A 27065-nucleotide genomic window follows, 5' to 3' on the forward strand; every position below is an offset into this window, starting at 1 on the left:
TTAGAATAGGAGGAAGGAGAACTTTTCTTTTCCAGTACTATATTAGATATTCATTTTTTTAACTAGATGTATTTATTTGAAAGTTACAGAGAGAGGGTGAGACAGAAAGCAAGGTCTTCCATCGGCTGTTTCACTCCCCAAATGGCCACAATATCTGGAGCTGGGCTGATCGGAAGCCAGGAGCCCGAGTTTTGTCAGAGTCTCCCACATGGGTATGGGGGCACAAGCACTTGGGCCATCTTCCACCGCCTTTCCCAAGCACATTAGCAGGGAACTGGATTGGAAGTTTAACAGCCGGACACAAACTGGTGCCCATATGGGACGCCAGTGTCACAGGCAGTGGCTTCACCTGCTATGCCACAATGCCGGACCCATATTTTAGATATTTCATACCAAGAATATGGGATGCATTTATATATTACTTGTGTAATTGAAAACAAGTTTTCAAGGCAGAACACAGAAAGAACATACAGGCAAATATTTAAAATAAACAAAGACATGAGCAATGATGAAAGTCCTGCCTCTTACATTTTGAGCAGCTCCAGCCTCCTCAGGGCAACATGGAAAAGGGCCCCGAGCTAAGCCTGAAACTCTAAGAGAAATGCAGCTGAAATGTCCAGCTGAAACGTCAATTATTTTGTGGGAATATGTTTGGGAATATTTATATTTGTATATTTGTATTTATATTCCCATATTTATGGGAATATTTATCATGCATGATAAAATAATCTTCAAAACACTTTTAAAATAAGATTTTATACCAGGTAGAATGAATACATGTCATAGTTTACTCAACTCATTAACACGGAAACCAGTAAGATGGAAAGACTGGCTCCAAGGAGAATTTGAGGAAGGACATTTATATAACCAACCTATAAAACCATGTACCTCTTCTTCATGGTCCACACCACTTTCATTTTGCATGCCTCCCCCATTCTTGAAGTACTTCTAAGTATCTGTCTTCCTCTTTAATTCTCAAACTCCATAAAAATGCTTTGTTTGTTCACCATCAGAAGTATCTCCAGTGCCTAGGTTAGCGTTCACACTCTGTACATATCTATCGAGTAATCCCCAGGCTGTGGGAATACAAATGAGTCTCCTGCTAGCTCCCTTCCCCTTGATCCACATCCCACGCACTTTGGAGTCATAGAAGGATCTTCAGGAAAAGAGCGAACGTGTTCATTCATTCACTCACTCACTCATTGAACAAATATTTATGAAGCACCTATCCTGTGCTGGGACACAATGGTCATGTCTTCATGCAATAGTTTATGAAAATAGACAATAAACAAATAAGGAAAAATAGACCTTAATATAAAAATAAAAGTAAGGGAGAGAGCAAAATAGGACAAGAGGTGCAGAGACTGTCATTCTACAGTGACGGGGCAGGGAAGGCGTCTGGAGGAGTTGCAAGTGAGCTGAGACAAGCCTTGGGAATCCCTGGAGGAACTGTGCTCTGGGCAGGGGAAACAGCAAAGGCAAAGGCCCTGAGGAAACCAACATCCTGTGCCTGAGGCACAAGGGGCCTGCTAGAGCTGCTAGGATGAGAGGAAGCCTGGCAGTGAATGGGCCAGGGAGACAGGACAGACACTGCAGGAAAAGTGTGTGGATTTCATTCTAAAACCAGCCAGACGTCTTGGAGGTCTTGGAGCACAAGATTTGACTGCTATGATTACATTCTGAAAATCAGCCTAGGGGAAGACTGGCTTGTAGAGTTAAAGAACCCTTACAGAAGTGGGTGGGGCTGCTCATGGGTTAAGCTGCCGCTTGGGATGCCTGCATCCTGTGCTGGAATCCTGGCTGCTCTCTTCAGATCTAGCTTCTTAAAATCGCTTCCATAGAGACAGCAGTTGGGTCAAGTGCTTGGGCCCCCACCACCCATGTAGGAAATCCTAGATGGAGTTCCTGGCTCCTAGATATGGCTTGGCCCACCACTGGATATTGTGGGCATTTGGGGAATAAACAGGCAGATGGAAGATCTCTCCCTCTCTCTGTCTCTCCTTCTCTGTCACTCTGCATTTCAAATTAATAGGTAAATCTTAAAAAAAAAAAAAAAAAAGGAGGAGTGCTGACTGTGGCACAGCTGGTTAAAGTACTGCCTGTGTTCCCGGCATCCTGTGTAGATGGAACACCAGTTCGAGTCCCAGCTGCTTTGCTTCCAATGCAGCTCCCTGCTAATGTGTATGAAAAGGCAGTGGAAGACGGCCCAAGTGCTGGGGCCCCTGCCACTCTCGTGGGAGACCCAGATGGAGTTCCTGGCATCTGGCTTCAGCCAGGCTCAGCCTTAGTTGTTAAAGGCATTTGGGGAGTGAATCAGTGGATGGAAAAATCTCTGTCTCTCCTTCTCTCTCATTGTGCCCTTCAAATAAATAATTAATTCTTTTTGAAAAATGTCAAGGACAGGGCTGGATGCTTTCTAAAAGAAATTGAGTTTGGATTTGCAAAAGTTCCGTTTCCCAGTGAAGAAACACAGGCTTGGAGAGGCTTGGAGCCCTCATAGCGTCTGCCTGAGTCTAAAGCTTAGTCTCAGGTGACAGAATTTCATTCTGGGATCCTTTTCACAACTTTCTATTACAGTCGAAGGTTCTAAATGACCTAAAGAAATTGGCTGGGGCTTTGACTATTTTTTGTCCAGGCCTAAGGATTGTTTTCCTGTAACTAGTGATGAGGAGGATAAAGATGGGTGTCATGGAGAAGGGCTTGCTGCCTGCCATCTGCTCTGGCCATGCCCCTTCCGCTAATGAAGGATAAACAGGAAGCCAGGACAGATGACAGTCAGTGAGGGGAAGCGACTTAAAGGTATATGGCTCTTGTTGAGTAAATAAGAGCCTGAAATACCCAAGGCACTTTATAAGGCCTATCTGTGTGCCAGAAAACATTCGACATGGTTGCAAATTTTCTTTCTTTCTTTCTTTCTTTCTTTCTTTCTTTCTTTCTTTCTTTCTTTCTTTCTTTTTTTTTTTTTTTTAAGATTTATCCATCTATACATTCAGAAGACAGAATTACAAAAAGAGAGACAGAAAGAGATCTTCCATCCACTGGCTTACTCACCAAGTGCTTAAAACAGCCAGAGCTGAGCCAGGCCAAAGCCAGAAGCCAGGAACTCCATTGACTGCCTTCCCAGGCACATTAGCAGGGAGCTGGACTGGAAGTAGAGCAGCCGAGGTTCAAATAGGTGCTCGATATAGGATGCCAGCATTGCAAAACATGCCTTAACCTGCTGCCCCACAACGCCAACGCCAACGCCAACGCCAACGCCACTAGTAGGATTTTAGTACACTCAACTTGGAACATCCTGACAATGGGTATTAACACTGTTTTAAAATATTTTTGAAGCCAATATTATTCCACCATGAATAAGTGAATTCTCAAAACTCTGACTTGCTCCTGAGGAGAAGCGGATCCCACCCAAAGCAGTGCACACCTCACCCCTGCAGGTAATGACACAGAGGCTTGCTCCTCTCAACTCCCATCCCAGCCATCATCCAGGGCTTCTCCCTTAAATGCCGCTGGATCCATGCCTTCTTCATACTCATTTCCACCATTCAGGATGAGGATCTCAACACCTTCTTTTTGGAGTCTCTTTAAACAGTTTATTGGGGCTGGCGCTGTGGCACAGCAGGTTAAAGCCCCAGCCTGCATTGCCGGCATCCCATATGGGCGCCAGTTCTAGTCCCGGCTGCACCTCTTCAGATCCAGCTCTCTGCTGTGGCCTGGGAAAGCAGTAGAAGATGGCCCAAGTGCTTGGGCCTCTGCACCTGTGTGGGAGACCCGGAAGAAGCTCCTGGCTCCTGGCTTCAGATCAGCACAGCTCCGGCCACACCAGGGAGTGAACGATCAGATGGAAAACCGACCTCTCTCTCTCTCTCTTTGCCTCTCCTCTCTCTGTGTAACTGACTTTCAAATAAATAAATCTTTAAAATAAAATAAAATCCCACGTAGGGGCTAGCATTGTGGCTTAGCTGGTTAAACTGCCACCAGCAATGCCAACATCCTAAAAGGGCTCCAGTTTGAGTTTTGGCTGCTCTACTTCTGATCCAGCTCCCTGCTAAAACCAGTGGAAGACGACCCAAGTGCTTGGGCTCCTACCAGCTACGTGGAAGACTCGGTTGGAGTTCCTGGCTTCTGGCTTTGGCCTGGCCTAGCCTTGGCCATTTTGGCCATTTGAGGAGTAAAGCAGAGGATGGGAGGCCTCTGTTTTCCTCTCTCTCCCTGTAACTCTCTACCTTTCAGATACATAAACCTTTACCGGGCTTCCCGCAGCTGGAAGCTCTCGTGGTATTCCAGGCGGTTCCAGGCTGTGCCCATTCCACCCGCCCTGACCCTCACCATCCGCTTGCTCTGCCTTGCCGTGCAGCCACAGACAGACACACTTGACAAGAGCTGCAAGGATTGAAGGTTTCCTATGTGCCAGGTGCTGCATTCAAGCCCCAATATAGCTCAAAGCCCAGCTCTGTTGAATGCTAACATATGATCCCTTTTAACAGAAGAGAGGTCAGAGTCTCCTAGAGGTTAAGCGACATCCCAGGACACACAACTGGCTGGCTTCAGAGCCCTTGTTTTGTGTGTGTATGTGTGTGTGTTTTGACAGGTAGAGTTATAGACAATGAGAGAGAGACAAAGAGAAAAGTCCAGGCCGATGCTGCAGCTCACTAGGCTAATCCTCCACCTAGCGGCGCTGGCACACTGGGTTCTAGTCCTGGTCGAGGCGCCGGATTCTGTCCTGGTTGCCCCTCTTCCAGGCCAGCTCTCTGCTGTGGCCAGGGAGTGCAGTGGAGGATGGCCCAGGTGCTTGGGCCCTGCACCCCACGGGAGACCAGAAGCACCTGGCTCCTGCCATCGGATCAGCGCGGTGCACCGGCCGCAGCGCGCTGGCCGCGGCGGCCATTGGAGGGTGAACCAACGGCAAAGGAAGACCTTTCTCTCTGTCTCTCTCACTATCCACTCTGCCTGTAAAAAAAAAAAAAAAAAAAAAAAAAAAAGTCCTCCTTCCATTGGTTCACCCCCCCAAATGGCCACTACGGTGGGAGCTACGCTGATCCAAAGCCAGGAGCCAGGTACTTCCTTCTGGTCTCCCATGCAGGTGCAGGACCCAAGCACTTGGGCCATCCTCCACTGCCTTCCCAGGCCATAGCAGAGAGCTGGACAAGAAGAGGAGCAACCGGGACTAGAACCGGAGCCCATATCAGATGCCGGCACCACAGGTGGAGGATTAACCAAGTGAGCCACGGTGCCGGCCCCTTGTTTTGTTTTTTTTAAGATTTATTTATTTGAAAGGCAGAGTCACAGAGAGGCAGAGGCAGAGAGAGAGAAGTCTTCCATCCGCTGGTTCACTGCCCAGGTGGCCACAACGGCTAGAGAAGGGCCAATCTGAATCCAGGAGCCAGGAGCTTCCTCTGGGTCTCCCATGTGGGAGCAGGGGCCTAAGCACTTGGGCCATCTTCTAGTGCTTTCCCAGGCCATCACAGAGAGCTGGATCAGAAGTGGAGCAGCTGGGTCTCGAACCAGCACCCATATGGGATGCTGGCACTGCAGGCGGCGGCTTTACCTGCTACGCCACAGCGCCGGCCCCCAGAGCTCTTGTTTTCACCTCAGCTGTCCATACTTGGCCTTCTCCAAATCCCATGAACCCTCTGCTCCCTGAACCTGCTCCCTGGATCTAAAGATAAATGAGCCTCAAAATGCTAGTTAGGGGCCGGCATTGTGTCCTAGTGGGTAAAACCGCTGCCTGCAGCGCTGACATCCTGTATAGGCTCCAGATCGAGTCCCGATGCGCCATTTCCAATCCAGCTCCCAGTTAATGCACCTGGGAAAGCAGCAGAGGATGGCCCAAGTCTTGGGGCCCCTGCTCCCATGTGGGAGACTTGGAAGAAGCTCCTGGCTTCTGGTTTCAGCCTTGCCTAGCCCTGAGGGTTGCAGCCCATTTGGGGAGTGAACCAGCAGATGGAAGATTCTCTCTCTCCTCCTTTTTCTGTAACTTTTGCCTTTGAAATAAATAAATTTCACCAAAAAAAAAAAATTCTAGTTAACTGTTGTTAGGTTCCTCTAAGGCAATTCTCCAGAAGTCCTGGTACTTCCAGACGATTGAAGTTCCCTTGTGCTGAACACAGACCCAAAAACCCCACTGGAGCACAGACCTAAATCTTCTGTATAGGGGCTGACATTGCAGCACATCTGGTTAAGCCACCACCTGGAACGCCGTCATCCTGTATCAGAGTGTCAGTTCAAGTCCAATCTTTTGATCCAACTCCTTGGTAATGTGCCTGGGAAGGCAACAAATAATGGCCCAAGTATTTGGATCCCTGTCAACCACATGTAAGAGCGCGATAGAATTCCTGTCTCTCAGTTCGGCCTAGTCCAGGCCTGGCTGTTTTAGACATTTTGAGGAATTAACTAGTATATGGAAGATCTGTCTTTCCGCTCTGTCACTCTGGGTTTCAAATAAATATCTAAAAATATTTTAAAAAAAGAAATCAACAGCCGGCGCCGCGGCTCACTAGGCTAATCCTCCACCTAGCGGCGCCGGCACACCGGGTTCTAGTCCCGGTCTGGGCGCCGGATTCTGTCCCGGTTGCCCCTCTTCCAGGCCAGCTCTCTGCTGTGGCCAGGGAGTGCAGTGGAGGATGGCCCAGGTGCTTGGGCCCTGCACCCCATGGGAGACCAGGAAAAGCACCTGGATCCTGGCTCCTGCCATCGGATCAGCGCGGTGCGCCGGCTGCAGCGGCGGCCATTGGAGGGTGAACCAACGGCAAAGGAAGACCTTTCTCTCTGTCTCTCTCTCTCTCACTGTCCACTCTGCCTGTCAAAAAAATAAAATAAAATAAAATAAAATAAAATAAAATAAAATAAAATAAAATAAAATAAAAAAAGAAATCAACTATTCGAAGAAAATACAAGGTCAATCAACTGAAGACAGAATTCAGTAAGCTAAATAAACAAAGAATAAAAGCTAAAAGGGCCAGTGCTGTGGCACAGTGGGTTAATGCCCTGGCCTAAAGTGTCGGCATCCCATAGGGGCGCCAATTCGAGACCCGGCTTCTCCACTTCCGATCCACTCTCTACTATGGCCTGGGAAAACAGTAGAAGATGGTCCAAGTCCTTGGGCCCCTGCACTCATGTGGGAGACCCGGAAGAAGCTCCTGAGTCCTGGCTTCGGATCGGCACAGCTCCAGCTGTTGCGGCCGTTTAGGGAGTGAACCAGCGGATAGAAGACCTCTCTCTCTCTATGCCTCTCCTCTCTCTGTGTGTAACTCTTAACTTTCAAATAAATAAATAAGTCTTTTTTAAAAATCTAAAAACATTGGGGCCAGCGCTGTGGCGCAGTAAATTAATACTCTGCCTGCAGCGCCGGCATCCCATTTGGGCGCTGGTTCTAGTCCTGGCTGCTCCTCTCCCAATCCAGCTCTCTGCTATGGCCTGGGAAAGCAGCAGAAGATGGCCCAAGTCCTTGGGCCCCTGCACCCACATGGGAGACCAGAAGAAGCTCCTTGCTCCTGGCTTCGGATCAGCCTAGCTCCGGCCATTGCAGCCATTTGGGGAGTGAACCAGCGGACGGAAGACCTTTCTCTCTGTCTCTCCCTCTCATTGTAACTCTACCTCTCAAATAGTAAATAAATAAAATCTTTTTTAAAAAAAATCTAAAAAAATATGCAATTACCTGAAAACTTGTGTTAAAATCTGTGTTATGCAATACAGCTTGTGGTTCTTTATTAGCAGGCAACTTTCCCTGTTTATGGCTGTGTTTTGGACCCTTGGATGTTTTGTAATGAGAGTGTGGTCATTCGCTGCCTACAACCCTGTGAGAGCTCATACTTAGGAGTGTAACAATGCCACCACCAGGAAAAGACTCTACTAAAGCTAACCCAGTGCTCGTTCAAGGAGCCAGCACCTCCTCTACTAACGTATGCTGGAGATGAAGCTTACATAATGCTCCTAGGGCATCCTTTACAGAAACCCAAACCAGAAATGCCCCAACCTTGTGATATGTCTGCATAATGGATGCGGCATATTAATGACAATGAATAAAACTATTGCTAAACAGAGAACAGAGGGGACTCTCCCTAAATGTCAAGTGAAAGAATCCAGACACAAAAGAGTATATACTTTCCACTTATATTCAAAGTCCTTAGACTAAACAAAGCCAATCCATGCTATTAGAAGTCGGGATCCTGGGGCCACATTGTGGCACAGTGGATAAAGCTGCTGCCCGTGACACCAGGCTTCCCATATGGGTGCTGGTTTGAGACCTGGGTGCTTTCACTTCTGATGCAGCTCCCTGCTAATAATGCACCTGGGAAAGCAGCAGAAAAGGGCCAAGTGCTTGGGCCCCTGCACCCATGTGGGAGACCTGGAGGAGGATCCTAGCTCCTGGCTTTCCCCTGGCCCAACCAGCCCCAGGCTTTGCAGCCTGTTTGGAAGTGAACCAGCAGATGGAAGATCTCTCTCTCGATCTCTCTCTCTCTCTCTCTCTCTCTCTCTCTCTCTCTGACGCTGGCTTTCAAATAAATTTAAAAATAAATAAATCTTGGAGCCGGCACTGTGGCACAATGGGTTAAACCCCTAGCCTGAAGCGCTGGCATCCCATATGGGCGCCGGTTCTAGTCATAGCTACTCCTCTTCCGATTCAGCTCTCTGCTATGGCCTGGGAAAACAGTAGAAGATGGCCCAAGTCCTTGGGCCCCTGCACCCGCGTGGGAGACCCTGAAGAGATTCCTGGCTCTTGGCCTTGGATCGGCGCAGCTCCAGCGGTTGCGGCCATCTGGGGAGTGAACAAGCGGATGGAAGACCTCTCTCTCTCTGTCTCTACCTCTCTCTGTAACTCTTTCAAATAAATAAAATAAATCTTTTTAAAAAAAAAATAAATCTTAAAAAAGAAAGAAAGAAGTTAAACACCTTTAAGATTCTTCAATGTCCTTAATATAAAAGTGGCCTCCACGATATTTCAAATCCTGTGTCCTCTCGTGCAGACCTCTGTCCTCCGTCCCACCTCTTTCCTACCTTCCCCACCAGCAGCAGAGTTCTCCACTCCCTTCTCATCCATCGTTCCTTCAGCCTGTTCCCGGGCAGGGTGCACTGGGCTCCAGGATGCAGAGTGGGACAGGAATGGGAGTTGGAAGCCCGAGGCTAAGGAAGGCATATGAAAGGTTTCCAGTCCGCCCCCTTGAGGACTCTGATTTGCCTTTTATCTCCTGTAAACAAAGGGTCACAAGGGAGAGAGGAATTTACTGAAAGACGGAGAGAGAGGTTTGGGCCGTGAGTGAGACTGTCTCACTCATTCAGAGCTACCCACCCTGAGAGCAGAAGGTCCCAGACCTCATTCCCGGGATACTGCATCCCTGGGGCACTCAGAATGTAGTCACCCTCAGCTCCCTGGCTATCAACTCTGCTCGCCTGTGGGGCAGTGGTGAAGAGACACTTTGGGAGGCCAGTACCTGGGTTCAAGTCTGACTCCCCATCTCATTCCATCTGCTATTGCTCAGCCTGGGAGGCAGCAGGTGATGGCTCAAGTACTTGGATCCCTGCCACCCATGTGGGAGAAAGAGAAGTGTTTTGGGCTTCTGGCTTCAGCCTGGTCTAACCTTGGTTGTTGTGAGCATTTGGGGAGAGAACCAGCAGATGAAGATCTCTCTCTCTCTCTCTCTCTAATATCCTGCCTTTAAAGTAGATGAAAATAATTAAAATGAACATTATAATTGCCACCAAGTAATGTGGAAACCGGGTCATTCTGGCTAGTCCACAATGACAGCAGTAAGTAAGTGAAACTACGATAAATACTCTGAGGAAAATAAGGCAGGAAAGAGGCAAGGGGCAAAGAAATTCTCTTCTCTTTTTAAAAAAGATTTATTTAGTTAGTTGAAAGGCAGAGTCAGAGAGAGAGGGAGACAGAGACAGCGATTCTCCAGTTGCTGGCTCACTCTCCAAATGGCCACAGGAGCCACAGTTGGGCCAGGCTAAAGCCAGGAGCCGGGAACACCATCCTGGTCTCCCAGGTGGGGTGGGTGGCAGGGGTCCTCGTCCTTGAACCTTATGCTGCTGCTTTTTTTTTTTTTTTTTTTTTTTTTTTTTTGACAGGCAGAGTGAACAGTGAGAGAGACAGAGAGACAGAGAGAAAGGTCTTCCTTTTCAGTTGGTTCACCCTCCAATGGCCGCTGCAGCCGGCATACTGCGCTGATGCGAAGCCAGGAGCCAGGTGCTTCTCCTGGTCTCCCATGCACGTGCAGGGCCCAAGGACCTGGGCCATCCTCCACTGCACTCCCGGGCCACAGCAGAGAGCTGGCCTGGAAGAGGAGCAACCATGGCCGGAATCCGGCGACTGGGACTAGAATCGGAGGTGCAGGCGCCGCAGGCAGAGGATTAGCCTATTGAGCCGCAGTGCAGGCATGCTGCTGCTTTCTCTAGTGCATTAGCAGAGAGCTGGATTGGGAATGGAGCAACTGAGACTTAAACTGGTGCTCCTATGAGATGCTGGCACTGCAGGTGGCCATCCAACACTGACCCCAGGTCCCACAGGAAATCCTGAGAGAGGTAGAACTGCACCCCTGAAAGCTGAACAAGGAGCGAGCCCTGCCAGCAGCTGGAGAGAGAATGAGTGATTCCTGACAGGGGCAGCAGGAGCAAAGGCCGTAAGGCAGAAGCATCCGGGGCAAGAAAGGACATTGCTTTTGTGCAATGGTTAAGTCCCTGCTTGGGGTGCCTGCATCTCATATCAGGGTGCCTGGTTTGAGTCCAGGCTCTTTCCTTTCAGCCTCTGGTTTCCTGCGCATGCACACCTTGGGAGGCAGCAGATGATAAGCCAAGTACTTGGGTCCCTGCCACTTATGAGAGAGACCTGGATGGGGTTCTTTGCTCCTGGCTTTGGTCTGACCCATTCCCGGATGTTGCAGGCATTTGGGGAATACATCAGCAGCAGATAGGAGGTCTCCGTCTCTCCTCTAGTGTGTGTGCATGTCTTTCAAATAAAATGAAATAAACTGATTAAAAATTAAGAGAGCAGGGCTGGCATTGTGGTACAGCAGGTCAAGTCGCCACCTGTGATGCTTTCATCCCACATGAGCACCAAGTAGAGTTCTGTCTGCTCCACTTCTGATCCAGCTCCCTGCTAAAGTGCCTGAGAAAGAAGCTGCTGATGGCCCATATAGAGGATGCCCCAAGTACTTGGATCCCTGGCACCCACATGGGAGACCCCGATGGAGTTCCTGGCTTCTGGGTTTGGTCTAGTCCAGCCCTGACTGTTGTGACCATTTGGGGAGTTTACCAGCAGATGCAAAATCTCTCTTCTCTGTCTCTGTCTCCATCTAACTCTGCCTTTTAAACATATGATAAATCTGTTAAAAAAAAATAAAAAGGACATCAGTGTATAGCTGGAGACTGAGCAAAGGAATTAGGACCAGATAATCCAGAGATTCCTAGGCCATAGCAAGATATTTGAAAAAGATTTTCATTATTTATTTGAAAGGCAAAATTAGAGAGGGAGAAATGGAGAGAGAGAGATCTGCCATCTTCTGGTTCACTCCCTCAATGGCCCAAAGCCAGGAGTTTCATCTGGGTCTCCCACGTGGGTGCAGGGGCCCAAGCACTTGGGCCATCTTCCACTGCTTTCTCAAGCACATTAGTAGGGAGCTGGGTCAGAGTGGAGCAGCCAGGACTTGAACTGGTACCCATAGGAATGCTGGTTCTACAGGTGGCAGCTTAATCTGCTATGTTCCAACATCAACCCTGCTCTTTGACTGCATTCTAAGTGAACTTCAGAGACACTAGACAGTTTCAAACAAAACTTCTTAAGTCCTCTAGAGTGAAAATTACTCTCACAGAAGCAAAGGTGAGAAGCTGCTGGGGTGATCCAGACGGACACCACGGTGGCAGGGACCAGGATGTTGGCAGTGGAGATGCTGGAAAGGGGGTGAATTACAGATGTATTTTGAAGGTGGATCGATAGGGTTTGCTGATGGCTTGTTTCTGGGGTGCAAGAAAGAGAAGAGGGACTGGCACTGTGATGTCGCAGGTAAAGCTGCCGCCTGCAGTGCTGGCATCCCATATGGGTGCCGGTTCTAGTCCTGGCTTCTCCACTTCTGATCCAGCTCTCTGCTATGGCCTGGAAAAGCAGTAGAAAATGGCCCAAGTCCTTGGGCCCCTGCACCCATGTGGGAGACCTGGAGGAAGCGCCTGGCTTCGGGCTGGCTCAGCTCTAGCTGTTGCGGTCATTTGGGGAATGAACCAGCGGTTGGAAGACCTCTCTCACTCTAAAAACGAAAGAGAAAAGAGGAAGGAAGGAAGGAAGGAAGGAAGGAAGGAAGGAAGGAAGGAAGGAAGGAGGGAGGGAGGGAGGGAGGGAGGGAGGGAGGGAGGAAGGAAGGAGGGAGGGAGGGGAAAGAGTCAAAGATAACACCATGGTTTTGGGCCCAACAGCTGGAAGGATGCAGCAGCCACCTAGTGAGGGGCACAGCTCTAAGTGAACACAGGCATCTTGTGGGCAGAAGCAAGAGTCAGGTTTGGGGATGTTAACTTGAAGATATCAATAGACAGTCACGTGCCGATGTAGCTGTTGCTGATACAGAGCTGAAATGAATGCACGATTGTTACAGAACACGCCCAAAACTGATCAGAGGAATTGCTGTAGAAGCCCCAAACTTAGGTCCACTCACTCGCAAGGCGCGAGCCACTCACTGAGGGGGACGGAAGCAGGTGCTTGCTGCCAGGCGCAGTTATTGCCTACTTCCCAGGCTCCATCAGGGCTTTATAGACCCACGTTGGGGTTGAGAGGCAGGCATCCAGTTCTCGTCCTGCCCCTTATTGGTCCACAGTGCTCATGGTTCTCCTTTGACTGGTCAGTGATATCATGCACTTTGCAGAATTTTGGTGATGGCAAAGTCAGGCAGTGGTGACTTCTTGCTTGGGGTCTGAGGTTCCTGGAGACGCCCCTCAAGCCTGAACAGCAAGATCTTATCTACAGGGGAGCTAAAGGATCTCATGAATCTTGTGTTCAGGGATACTGTGGGGCTGGCTGCACTACACCTTCACCTTGGTGAGTTCATTTTAATAAAAACAGGGCAAGGAAACTTTAATCTAAGAGAGGGAGGCTGGGAGGCCGTGGGAGACTAGGACCTGATAGTATCTAACACCTGCATCAAAGGCTCGGTTTCAGGATGTGTATAACCTGAAATAGTCTGAATGTGACCCACTCTGCCTCCCACAGCCTCTGGTGCAGCTGAGCCTTGGCCTTTGACAAGCTGCCAACTCTCCCTCCCCTCCCCTCTGGGCCTCCCATCTGGCGCACCTTTCCCAGGTGTCAGCTGGGCTGGAAACCACCCAGGCCCAGACTTGTTGTGTGACCTTAAACTGCCCCTGGCTGCAGGTGATCTCCCTCCCTTATTCGCCTCCTGGCAGCACTGGCTCCTGCTGGTGCTTGGGACAAAGTTGGGTGGGTGCAGTTGTTTGCGTTACAACAGGGACAATTGGAGACAATTGTTCCCATTCCCTCACTGCTCCAGGGCACAGCTCCACACCTGTTCTCCACCTTCCTGCCCAGGTGCAGGCCTGAAGAGAACAAAAGAACACCCACTCCCCAAGGTCATTGCCAGGATGGGGGAAGGGAGAGAGGCTACAGCTGAGAGAGCCCTATTCCAGAAAGAGAGACCGACTTAGGGGTATTAGAAGGTTTGAATCAGCACCACCCATGAGAACTTTCTGCAAGGATCTGTAGCTGTCTCCAGGGCTTGTGGCTGTTGGACACTTAAAGTGGTCCTAAAGTTCCAATTTTTTAAAAAATTTTAATAAATGTAAATATAAGCAGCCACATGTGCCTAGTGATGGCTGTTTTTTTTTTTTTAAGATTTATTTATTTTATTTGAAAGTCAGAATTACAGAGAGAGAGGGAGAGGCAGAGAGAGACATTCTATCACTAGTTCACCCCCAAGATGACCACAATGGCCGGGACTAGGCCATACTGAAGCCAGAAACCAGGAGTTTCAGCTGGGTCTCCCAGGTGAGTGCAGGGGACTAAGTACTTGGGCCATCTTCTACTGCTTTTTCCAGGTCTTTAGCAGGGAGTTGGATTGGAAGTGGAGTGTCCAAAACTCAAAACTGACCCCCATATGGGATACCTGTGTCGCACGAAGTGGCTTTACCTTCTAATTCACACCGCCAGCCCCTGATGGCTGTTTTGAACAGCACAGGTTTTAATAGTCCGCTCTGAAAGATGAATGATAATGACAAAATGTTTAAGTAATAACAGTTGGCTTAAGACATTGCGTGGGATACCCACATCCTACACTGGAGTCTCTGGGTTCAAGCCCAAGCTCTGCTTCTGATTCAACTTCCTGCAGAGGTGCACCTAGAGACAGCAGACAATTCCTTAAGTAGCTGGGTCCCTGCCACCCACATGGAAGACCTGAAATGGGTTCCCGGCTGCTGGCTTCAGCCTGGCCCAGTCTTAGCTATGCAGGTGTTGGGGTTAGTGAACTCTGTCTGCTTTTCAAATAAATAAATAATGGTTACAAAGTAATAACATCTATCATTTGTTGAGTGCTCACTTTCTTTTTTAAAGATTTATTTATTTATTTGAAAGGCAGAGTTATATATAGAGAGATGTTCCATTTGATGGTTCACTCCCCAAATAGCTGCAATGGCTGGGACTGGGCAAGGCCAAAGCCAGGAGCCAGGAGCTTCTTCCAGGTCTCTCACGTGGGTACAGGGGCCCAAGCACTTGGGCTATTCTCTGCTGCTTCCCAGGCACATTATCAGGGAGCTGGATCAAAAGTGGAACAGCTTGGCCGGCGCCGCGGCTCACCAGGCTAATCCTCCGCCTTGCAGCACCGGCACACCGGGTTCTAGTCCTGGTCAGGGCGCCGGATTCTGTCCCGGTTGCCCCTCTTCCAGGCCAGCTCTCTGCTGTGGCCAGGGAGTGCAGTGGAGGATGGCCCAAGTGCTTGGGCCCTGCACCCCATGGGAGACCAGGAGAAGTACCTGGCTCCTGCCATCGGGTCAGCGCGGTGCGCCGGCTGCAGCGCGCCAGCCGCGGCGGCCATTGGAGGGTGAACCAACGGCAAAAGGAAGACCTTTCTCTCTGTCTCTCTCTCTCACTGTCCACTCTGCCTGTCAAAAAATAAAAAATAAAAATAAAAAATTAAAAGTGGAACAGCTGGGACTCAAACCTGTGCCCACAAGGGACGCTGGCACCACAGTCACTGGCATTACGCACTAAGCCACAGCACCAGCCCCAAGCATACACGTTATGTTGCAGACATTGCATGCATCTCCTTTACTCCTCACAACTACGATGTCATGGAAAAAAAAAAAGTGCTGTCTCCATTTCACAGAGAAGGAAACTGAGGATCAGAGTGGTGAAATCAGAAGGCCAAGGTCTCTGAATAAGGAAGTGCTGAAGGCTGAAAGGGAACACCCAAATCACATTTCAACCCCACTCAAGTAAATAAACCCAAAGCCAGCAGCTTTGAATCCGCCCAGCCCCTCTACAAATGGATGGAGTGTACAAACTGCTGAGGAACGCCAATCAGCCTCTGATTTGGGGGACAAAAGCTCGGACTCTGATTGCATCCTGAGTCTCTCTGGGCTGCGGGTGGATGGGGGTGGAGGCTGAGTGACACAGAGGGACCTGGCGGAGGGGGGCGGCGGGGTGGGGGTGGAGCCGGCCAGCTGGTGTCAGCCACCCAGGACATCAGCTGGCTGGCGGGCTGGCGGGCTGACACAATGGGCGGGGGCCTGGTCAGAACCCTTCTCACTTCTGTGCCCAGCCCTCTCCCGTGCCCTGGCCAGCTGCTCTAGGCACCTTCTCCGGCTTGTGAGGGACAGCAGAGGATGCTGGGAAGGTCTGTCTGGAATGAACTCCAGTGGGGGTGTGGTGGGGGCGCAGGATGTGGGAGCTTAGGAGCTTTTTGTGAAGGTCTCCTTGGTGCCAGACATGGCGCTGCAGGATTTGCATATGTCCTTCCGTTCCCTCCTCCCAAAGTCCCCTTGGTAATAGTAATAATAATTATGATCAACAATAGGGATCCAATGGCTCATGCTGAGCCCGCCAGGCTGGAGCTGGAGGAGTTAGCTCAGTTAATCCTCATGACCGCCTTGGGAGTCCAGGACTTTTATTACAGCCTTTGCCAAATGAGGAGCCTCAGGCTGAGAGCGGTTAAGGGACTTCCCAGCGTTAGGGGAAAAGGTGACTGCACCACCTGAGGCTCCCACCCCTGCCTTCTACCGACAGCTTTGCCCTGCGAAAGTCTTGTGAAACTTCAACTTTCAGTTCAACCGGGAGAGTTTTGTTGGAACCCAGCCACGCTTGCAGTGTACACATTGTCTGTGGCTCACGTTGTGCATGGCTGATTGCTAAGACAGCAGACAGAGGGACCGCGGACCACATGGCTGGCACAGCCTATGTTTTAGTCTGTCCCCCCCCCCCCCCCACTGCACTTGGTCCCTTACTCAGGAGTTGGCTCCGTGGGAGGGAGGCTGAGAACCCAAATGCTCAGTTCCCCTAAAGATACCCCTCTCTCTGGAGTCCTGATTGGCAGCTCTCACCCTGTGGCTGGTCATTTTCCATCCTGTCTGCTCAAGTGTGACACAGTCCATTCCCTCAAATATGCCTGGAGCAAGAACTGTGTGCCCAGCATGGGACTAGGCACAAGGTACAAGGTGGATGTGAGCCTTGTCTGCAGACATCACAATCACCTAGCACATTTGTAAATATAAGCAGTACAGAGTCCTGTGAGCAGGTGTGGGGCTTACAGAGCACCTGAGAGGGGAGCCAAATCCATCTGCCCTTCAGGGAGTGCTTCCTGGAAGAGGTGACGACAATATTTGAGATCTGAGAAATGAGGAGGTTCCTTGTTCTAGGCCCCCCCCCCCCTTGAGACTCCTTTCCCACTCCTAGGAGCCTTGGTCACATCTCAGGGGAAAAATAGTTTTTATTTAATTCTTCAAAAGGTTTTATTTACTTATTTGAGATGTAGAGCTACATACAGAGAGAGGGAAAGACACAGAGAGAGGTCTTCCATCTGCTGGTTCACTCCCCACTTGGCTGTAATGGCCAGAGCCGTGTTGATCTGAAGCCAGGAGTGAGAAGCTTCTGGGTCTCCCACGCCGGTGCAGGGGCCCAAGGACTTGGGCCATCTTCTACTGCTTTCCCAGGCCAGAGCAGAGAGCTGGATCGGAAGAGGAGCAGCCAGGACATGAACCAGCCTCAGGGGAGAATTACTTTCTGGGGAAAGAGGCACAGTTGCTCCCCCCGCCTCTGTGGACTGCAGCAAGCTGGAGAAGGCAGGTGGCTGGGTCAGCAGTCGCTGCTTTAAAAGGGAGCACACAGTTCCTTCGTGTGACACTTACAGCTGTTTGTTCTTCCCCAGTTCACCCCCTCACCAACAGCCTTCCAATTAGGTGTGGAGCACCCACTTTACGCCAGGCACCATCCTAGGTCCTGGGGATACAGCAGTGCACGAGACAGATAACGATCCCTGCCTGCGGCAGGCAGCGAGCCCAGGAGGTGAAGCGCCAACCAGGACACCTGCATTCCAGGTCTGAGCGCCTGGCTTCCAGCTGCGGCTCTGCTCTTTCTTCCTGCTTCCTGCTAACACACACCCTGGGAGGCCGCAGGGGGCTCCAGTACTTAGGTCCTTGTCACCGCCGTGGGAGACCAGACTGAGTTCCAGGCTTCTGGCTTTGGCCCAGCCCGGGCCTGGCTGCTGTGTATATTTAAGTGAAGCAACAAATCAAAGACCTCTGTCTGTGTATGTCTCTCTGTCTTTCAAATAAGTAAAATATAAAAGCTTTCTAAAATAAGGGGCCAACATTGTGGTGTAGCCAGTTAAGCCACAGCTTGCAACGCCAACATCCCATACAGGAACATCAGTTCAAGTCCTGGCTGCTCTGCTTCCAATCCAGCTCCTTGCTAATGTACCTGGGAAAGCAGCAAAAGATGGCCCAAGTACTGGAGCCTCTTCCACCCACATGGGAGACCCGGATGGAGTTCTAGGTTCCTGATTTCAGCCTGGTCCAGCCCCAGCTGTTGTGGCTGTTTCAGGGGTGAACCAGTGGATGGAAAATCTCTACCCCTCCCCCCCATCACTCTGCCTTTCAAACAAATAAAATATATCTTTAAAAAATAAATAAAAATCAAAATTCCTGCCCTGGCAGAGTGTCTTCTGCTGGGGATCAGGAGATGATGCATCTGCTGCAGCTAAAGGGCGATAAACACCACGGGGAAAATAAGCAGGTGGCAGACAGAGGTCAGGGAAGACCTGACTGGGAAGGGGACCCGCGGGAAGCCTGCCACGCTGGGACACCGAGACACCATGAAATTCCAATCCATCGGACTGTGAAGTCATGACATTCTGAGTAATGGAATTCTGGGGCCGTGGAATGCTGATCAATATTTCTCTGGTGCCATAACATTCTAATCAATAGAATTCTCTGGTTGTGAAATTCGAATAGCACTCTGAAGGCTGGAAATTCTAACCAATCAGGACATTTTCCCAGGAAAGGAAGCAGCTGGGGAGCCAACACATCGGTGATCAGCGGGAGCCAACCAGGAAATGCACTTACAAGGGCCCTGTGGCAGGAGGGTGGCAGGAGGGTGGCAGGGTGGGAGCTGGAACCTGCCCTGGTTCAGCCCTGCAATGGGCGAGAGCTGGGGCAGGTGTTGTGGTTCAGTGGGTTAAGCCACCCTCTTGGGACTCCCATATCTCATATGTGAGTGATATTCTTAATTATTTCCATTTCATTTTTATTATTTAATGGTAGAGCACTGCATTTATTCATTCATACTTGTATTTATTTTTTTATTTGAAAGGCAGAGAGATACAGAAACAGAAATCTCCCAACCACAGGTTCACTCCCCCAATGCTTACCATTAGTTCCTCCCTCCTTCCCTCCCTCCCTCCCTCCCTCTCCCTCTGTTTCCCTCTTTTCCTCTTTCTCCCTTCCTTCCTTCCTTCCTTGCTTCCTTTTAGATTTAAAGCAAGATTTCTTAGAGTCAGAGACCTCCAGCCAGAGTACCATGGAGAGGGCTTCTAAGAGAGGCAAAACCCAGAGCCTGGTGGTAGTGGGGTTTTTAAGCACAATTTTGGGAAAGAAAAAAAAAAAAAACTTATCAGCTTGACATTCAGTTACAAGGCTGGAACAGAACCCATCAAAAGACCTGATCTGCAATCTTTTTACCCTGTTTGGCTTGCTCATAAAACAAAAAAGCCACCCAGAAGGGTGGGATATATAATTTGTTTCCAACCGTTTCTTAACATCGGGGGCTGCAAATGCTGAAGGTATCCAGGCTGAAGCCAGGAGCCTGGAACTCACTCCAGGTCTCCCACATGGGTGCTGGGACCCATGTGCTTGAGCCATCACTGCCGCCTCTCGGGGTGCGCGTGAGCGGGATCTGGATCAGAGGCAGAGTTGCGCCTCCTCCCGAGCGGTGTCTTAATGGCTGCCCCCTAGTTCCATCTTACAGTCGAAGAAACAGGCTTGGAGAAATTGTCTGCACACACTAGGCAAAGCCACACACAAGGGGCAGTACGGGGAGGCATGGGCTTGCACACAGCTATCAAGCACTTGAAATCCGGTGCTGGTGCAGTAGAGGAGCTGAACTGCTCGGTGTGCTTCATTACAAACACGTGCACGGGGCCAAGGGCGACTGTGGCAGGTGGTGCAGCTCTAGAGGCCATTCAAGGAATTTGGATGTGGAGCTCCCAGACTCTGCTAGTTGCAGAATAAGAGCTTTGGAGTCTCAGAGATCTGGATTCAAATCTGCCCACCCGCTGTGCGGCACTGGGAAGTTATTTAACCTTTCTGAGTGCTCATCTGAGTAAGAAGACTTCTTACTGCATGGGCTCCATTCAGTTCCACTTAGAGGTCCTGGGACACCACTTCCGCTCCCCGCATCACCTTTTCTGCTCACAGGGTCACATCAGGCTGAGTCACTCCATTCCGGCCCCTCTGCCTTCTCCCTTCCTTTTGCATCTGGGGAGCCTTCAGCTCCTAGAGGATTTAACTCTCCCACAATGCTGCAGGCGGCAGCAGGCAGGGCAAGGTCTAGTTCCAGGTCTCTTCTCCAGGCTCCACCAGGCCACAAAGTGACCTTGGACAAATTCCCTAACCTGTCTGAGCTGGATTTTCACTTCTTCAAACTAGAAAGGGAAAATTCTGAGGTCACAGCGCTCTGGAGAGAATGACAAGATTAAGGAAGCCAACCTGTGCTGGGCACACTGATAAGCTTGCTCTCAAGGTCAGTTGTTAATGTTGCTGTCTTTTGATTGTTGAACTTGAATAATAACTATTCCCAATTATTCCAGCCCTGGCCCCTTTCCCTTGCCTGAAAGAACTCTTTGAAGCTTGAGCCCCAATTCCAGGACTCAAACAGGTCCCTGTTTCCTTCTCTGAGGACCTGGCGTCTGAGCTGATTACAGGAAGGAGGCGGTGGGGACCTGGGGCAGGGGACAGGAGCTGATGCTGGGAGTCTGCAGGGCTGGAGGCCCGGGCCATCCCCTGCTGGGGACATATGCACAGCAAGCCCAGACTTGACTCTTTCTGGAGCCTACTAAGCTGCTGGTGCCTGAGCAAGAACTTAACTGCCCTGGGGGCTGGCTCGGCCAGAGAGGCGGCTTTGGAGGCCCAGGAAAGCAGGGTGAATGTCACATAGCATCTGCAACCAGGGCCGGTACCACTGAGGAAGCTCAGAGATGGCCTGGCAGTGATGGCCCTGAGGATCCCCCACAAGGCACTCAAGGACTGGCCAGCACGGCCTGTGGGCACCAGGTCAGACGAGAAGCTCCTGTGGTGGATATTTGGCCCATCAGTGAAGATGTGATTTGGGGACCAGCATTGTAGTACAGTGGGTTAAGCCATTACTTGTGATGCCAGCATCCCACAAGAGACATGATTCAAATACTGGGTGGTCCACTTCCAATCTAGCCTCCTGCTAATGTGCCTAGGAAGGCAGCAGAAGATGGGATAAGTATTTGGACCCCTGGTACCCATGTGGGAGATCAGGATAGAATTCTTGGCAGAGAATTATTGTGGTCATTTGGGGAGAGAGCCAGTGGATGGAAGATACCTCTCTCTCTCTCTCTCTCTCTCTCACTGTTCTGCCTTACAAATAAGTAATGCAATAATTCTTAAAAAAAAAAAAAAAAAAAGATGCTGCTTGGGATGCCTTTATCCCATATCTGGGTGCCTGGGTTCCAGTCTCAGCCCCATTTCTGATTCCAGCTCCCTGCTAATGCACACCCTGCGATAGAGCAGGTGATGGTCTGGGTCCTATACCATCCTCTTGGGAGACTTGGATTAAGTTTTGGCTCCTGGCTTTGGCCTGATCCAGCATCCCATATGAGTGCCAGTTCATGTCCTGGTTGCTCCACTTTTGATCCAGCTCCCAGTTAATACATCTGGGAAAGCAGCAGAAGATGGCCCAAGTGCTTGGACCCCTGCCACCCACATGGCAGACCTGGAAGAAGCTCTTGGGGCTTCTGCCTGACCCAGCCTGGCTGTTGCAGCCATCTGGGGAGTAAACCAACAGATAGAAGATAATATCTCTCTCTCTAATTCTGCCTTTCAAGTAAATAAAATAAATCTTTAAAAAGAAGAGCAGACAGTAGGAAAGATGATCTGAGGAGACAGAGGATGCCAAAGACTGTGCACTGTTTTTGAGTTTTGCCTGTGCTGGGTTCAAATCCTGAGTTTCCTACATTCACAGCTCTGCAGCCCTGCAGACCAATGCTATCACCGGCTGTGTGGCTTTGGGCCAGTCCCAGGACCTGCTTACCTGAGCCATGTTCCTACAGAAAGCCGACCTCTCCCTGGGACTCTGCGTGCCCAGCACGTGGCCAGCTCCCAGTAACCACGAGTTACTTGAACTCTCTGCTTTGTAGGGCCCAGGTCAGAAGAAGGTTACATGACAGCCAGGACTTGTTTCATCTGTGCGGTCAGAGCCCCACTGCTGACCTGAGTGGGGGACCCTGGGGACTCCACTTCCTTCTCTGGATTAAGAAAGTCTCCTGGATCTGTATTCCTTCACCCAGATTCTGACCTCCCAACTTTCTGGCCAAATTCCTTTCTATCCACAAACATCCAGGCGATTGCTACTCCTTCATGCTGGATCTGCTACTCCACCCTGCTCCTGGTGGTAAACTTGGGGCTCAGGCAAGTGAAGCGGATTGTTCAATGCCACACCGACCCAATGGGCCACGGACACAGGTCTGACCTAGCTTCTCCCTTTAGCTTTGGCATTTTTTGTTCCTTCCTTCCTTCCTTCCTTCCTTCCTTCCTTCCTTCCTTCCTTCCTTTTTTCTTTTCTTTTTGGACAGGCAGAGTGGACAGTGAGAGAGAGAGACAGAGAGAAAGGTCTTCCTTTTTCCGTTGGTTCACCCCCCAATGGCCGCTGCAGCTGGCGTGCGGCGGCTGGTGCACCGCACTGATCCGAAGCCAGGAGCCAGGTGCTTCTCCTGGTCTCCCATGGGGTGCAGGGCCCAAGGACCTGGACCATCCTCCACTGCCTTCCCAGGCCACAGCAGAGAGCTGGACTGGAAGAGGAGCAACCGGGACAGAATCTGGCGCCCTGACCGGGACTAGAACCCGGGGTGCTGGCGCCACAGGCAGAGGATTAGCCTATTCAGCCGCTGTGCTGGCCTGGCATTTCTTTCAATATAGAAAAACGTACAAGATTATATCCGCTTATTTCTGGCATTAAAAAAAAAAAAGCTCACTTCTCTCTGCATCTCTTCTTCTCTTAACTCTGCCTTTAAAATAAATACAATCTAAAAAAAGCCCACTTCATACAACTATTTTGATGACTGGTATTCACAAATCAACAACAACAAAACTAAGCTAACAAGTGATGAAGAGGATGTGGAAAATTCAAAACCTTGAGCTCTGCTGGTGGCGAGGATGTCCAACGGTGCAGCCACTGTGGGACATGGCATGGGGATCTCTCACAAAATTATCCATGGGGCCGGAGTTACGGCGCAGCAGGTCATCGAGCTGCCTATCTGTGGACCGCCAGCTCTAGCCCACGTCCCAGCTGCTCTGTGTCTGATCCAGCTCCTTGCTGAAGCACCTGGGAAGGCACTGGAAGGCAGATCGGGAACTTGGGCCCCTGCCACCTATGTGGGAGACCCACATGCGGTCCCTGGCTCCTGACTTCCACCTGGCTCAGCACTTACTGTTGCGGGCATTTGGGGAGTGAACAAGCAGATGGAAGATAGTGCCCTCTTCCCTCCTCCCTCTCTCTCTCTGTCTCTCACCCTCTCTTTCAAATAAATAAATATTTTTTAAAAATGTAATTATAGGAAAGTTTTCAAAAATCATGTGTGTACCTATTTCCCCAAGCAATCAAACATGGCCACTTTAATTTTGTTACTTTGATTTCCTTTTGTTTTCCTTTTCAACAAAAGTGAGGAAACATTGCAGCTTCCACTGGGGCCCTCTGTCTATTTGTCATCTATCCCACCACCCTGTCTGTCTCTCCCAGGGAAGCTGTGTTTCCATAAATCCACACATGTGTTTTATTTTTAAAAATATTTAGTTATTTATTTGAAAGGCAGAGTGACAGAGGGAGAGGAAGAAACCAAGAGAAGTCAGAGGTATCTTCCATCTGCTGGCTCACTCGCCAAATGCCTGCAACAACCAGGCCAAAGCCAGGAGCCAGGAACTCCATCCTGTTCTCCCACATGGATGGCAGGGGCCCAAGCACTTGGTTCATTTTCTACTGCCTTCCCAAGATCATTAGCAGGGAGCTGGATCGGAAGCAGCTTAGCTGGGACTTGAACTGGAGCTCTGAAGTGGAGTGCCAGTGTCACAAATAGCAGCTTAACCCTTGTGCCACAATGCCAGTTCCTTTAGATCAACTTGTCAGCTTCCACATCTAAGTGAGAATATGCAGGATTAGTCTTTCTTATTTATTTATTTATTTATTTATTTATTTATTTATTTATTTTGACAGGCAGAGTGGACAGTGAGAGAGAGAGACAGAGAGAAAGGTCTTCCTTTGCCGTTGGTTCACCCTCCAATGGCCGCTGCGGCCGGCGCGCTGCGGCCGGTGCACCGTGCTGATCCGATGGCAGGAGCCAGGAGCCAGGTGCTTTTCCTGGTCTCCCATGGGGTGCAGGGCCCAAGCACCTGGGCCATCCTCCACTGCACTCCCTGGCCACAGCAGAGGGCTGGCCTGGAAGAGGGGCAACCGGGACAGAATCCGGCGCCCCGACCGGGACTAGAACCCGGTGTGCAGGTGCCGCTAGGCGGAGGATTAGCCTAGTGAGCCGCGGCGCCGGCAGGATTAGTCTTTCTGTGCTGGACTGATTTCATATAATATATGTCCTCCAGTTCCATCCAGGTTTATATATATATATATATATATATATATATATATATATATATTATATACATATAATTTATTTGAAAGGCAGAGTTACAGAAAGAGAGGAAGCCACAGAGAGAGACAGAGAGATCTTCCATCTGTTGGTTCACTCCCCAAATGGCCACAAAGGCCTGAGCTGGGCCAAGCCAAAGTCAAGAGCTTCCTCTGGTCTGGTCTTTCACGTGGGTGCAGGGGCCCAAGCACTAGGGCATCTTCTGCTGCTTTCCCAGGTGCATTAGCAGGGAGCAGAATTGGGAGTGGAGCAGCCAGGGCTCAAACGGGGCCTGTATGGGATGCTGGAGTGGCAGGCAGCAGCTTTAACCATTATGCCACAACACCAGCTCCCGGGTAAGTCTCTTGTAAGGCAGAAACCAGCTGGTTTTGGGCAGAGTCTGTGATACAACAGTTCAGGGTTGGTGGACATCTGAGAAGAGTCCTTGAAACATGGAATGTCTGGTGAAACAAGTATTTGCTCAGTGAGCACACAATTTATCCAAACAAATGGCTGTGCAGGAATCTCCTGTGGCAACAGTGGCGTTAATGATGGGTTACAGTTTCGTCTTTCCAAACAAGAATTCCTCGGGACAGTCTACTCACGCTGACACAAGGGGGCTCAGTTCTCAGACTCAGTAGTTGAGTAACGTTGAGAATCAGGGTCTTGCTTTCCATGTGCATCCAATCTCCCACTGCTGGGCGCTTGGGTTTTTCCCCGTGTCTCACTGTGCCACGCAGTACTGCAAGGACATCTTGGGCGAGTGTGTATTTCTCTCGAAGGGGAACTGTTAGGTGGTGAGATGTGAGTATCTGCACTTTTCCTAGAGTCCTGTATTCTTCTCAACCCACCTCCTGCCTCCCAGGGAGGGAAACCCCCCTCCGCAGCCACCAGAGCAGACGGCAGGAACTGCCAGGCTTTTGCCCACACCGGCTGCCTGCCCACCCGCCTGCCCTCCCTTGTTCTGGCAGATTAACGGTGACCTGTGACCCTGGCAGGCTGGCCACTCTCCCGGCCAATTTCAGCCTGTCGAAAGGAATCCCAGGGGTGGTCAGGGCCCAGGGATGTGTTGGCCAGATGGGCCTGGGAGGTCTCGCATTGGCTTATCCCAGGAGGCAGAGCAGGTGGGCAGCCCCAGCACCCCCCCCCCATTTTCCCCATTATGCATCACTGGGCTGGAGCTGGAGCCAGATGGTGGGGATGGGGCGGCCTTGCAGCTTGTGGCCTGACAAAGGATCCTGTGTACTGTCTCTCCCCCAGCGCTGACCAGCTTGGCTCGTCTAGTCTCTGGCTGCCCAGTCACCCTCAGACCTGGTTTGGCTTGCCCTGGGTAGCCTTTGTGCTGAGACTGCCCCTTCTCCCATCCCATTAATGCTCCTGGAGAGCCTTGAACTTGGAAATGCATTTATCATCAAACTGAGGATGGGGATGGGCAGGTGTGACCAAGGCAGCGTGGCCCCATGGTTACAAGGATGGAATAAGATCAAATGCAATGGGTGTGGTAGAGATGCAGTGCCCTGGTGCCTGCTGCTCAGGGAAGCCTCATCGAAGGTCCCCGTGACTAATACTGCTAGGGCGGAAGCTTGCAGAAGAGTCTCCTGGTTAGAACAGGCTTGGGAGTCAGCCTGAGTCCACCCAGATCTGCCCCGAGTGAGTCAGTTGGCAGATCACCTAAGCTCTCAGTTTCCCCACCTGAAATGGAGCCAATCAAATCCTTACAGAGAACAGTCCTGAGGGTGTGTGAGATAAGGAAGGCATCTAACACACAGTAAGCATTCAGTATATGAATCTCATTAGCATCCTCTTCTAGAAAGAGCTTTCAGGTTCCTGGAGAGAAGAGAGCCCGAGGGTGGGGAGGGCAGGGGCAGTCAGGTCCCAGGCTGCTTCAGGCCTGGAATCCTCCCCGGGTACAACTGTGCCATGTCTTGATGGTGTCCTGATGTGCTTCTGTCTCTTTATCTGTTGCATGGGTCAAGTGACAGCAGCGCACTCTCAGGGATGCTGGGGACAATAAGTAAGTTACCCCCCGAAAGTTTACGGACCAGGGCTGGTCTTGTGGCACAGTAGGTTATGGATGCTGGTTCAAGTCCTGGCTGCTCCACTTCTGATCCTGCTAATGCACCTGGGAAAGCAGTGGAAGATGGCCCAAGTGCTTGGGCCCCTGTACCCATGTGGGAGACCCAGATGAAGCTCCTAGTGCCTGTCTTCATCCTGGTCCAGCCATGGCTGTTGCGGCCATTTGGGGAGTGAACCGGTGGATGGAAGATCTCTCTCTCTGCAACTCTGCCTTTCAAATAAATAAAATTTTCTTAAAGAAAGTTTGTGGACCATGTTCACTAATTAGTAGCTGGGCAGGGGTTTGGTGCAGTTCCTGAGATGCCGCATTGGAGCCCCTGTGCCGTCTCAGAGTGCCTGGGATCCATGCTTGGCTCCACTCCAGTCCCAGCTTCCGGCAGGTGCACACCCTGGGAGGCAGCAAGTGATGACTCTGCCACCCACATGGGAGACCTGGACTGAATTTGGGCTCCTGGCTTTGGCCCTGCCTGGCCCAGGCCCAACTACTGTAGGCATTTGGGGAGTGAACCAACAAATGGAACCCTTCTCTGTCTGTGTTAGCTGAGGTAAGAGGCGGTGCCTAGGGATGGTTTCTGCCTGGGGGACTCACGGGAGGGGCTTTGGAGGGTCTCCAAGTCAGAAGGGCCTTGGGACACAGCTGAGGAGGAGGAA

The 27065-nt window shown here is 50.5% G+C and overlaps 1 protein-coding gene across 1 annotated transcript in view; it reads right to left on the minus strand.

Moving 5' to 3' along the window:
* CBFA2T2 (CBFA2/RUNX1 partner transcriptional co-repressor 2) overlaps nt 1-16545 on the minus strand; it is a 137756-nt gene extending 121211 nt beyond the window's left edge. Inside the window, exon 1 of the mRNA XM_051846165.2 lies at nt 16528-16545. The gene's annotated coding sequence lies outside the window, so the exon portion shown is untranslated. The remainder of the gene's footprint in view (nt 1-16527) is intronic.
* Between the last annotated feature and the right edge of the window lie 10520 nt (nt 16546-27065).

Source organism: Oryctolagus cuniculus, chromosome 11, assembly GCF_964237555.1.
Source record: "Oryctolagus cuniculus chromosome 11, mOryCun1.1, whole genome shotgun sequence".
Lineage (NCBI taxonomy): Eukaryota > Metazoa > Chordata > Mammalia > Lagomorpha > Leporidae > Oryctolagus > Oryctolagus cuniculus.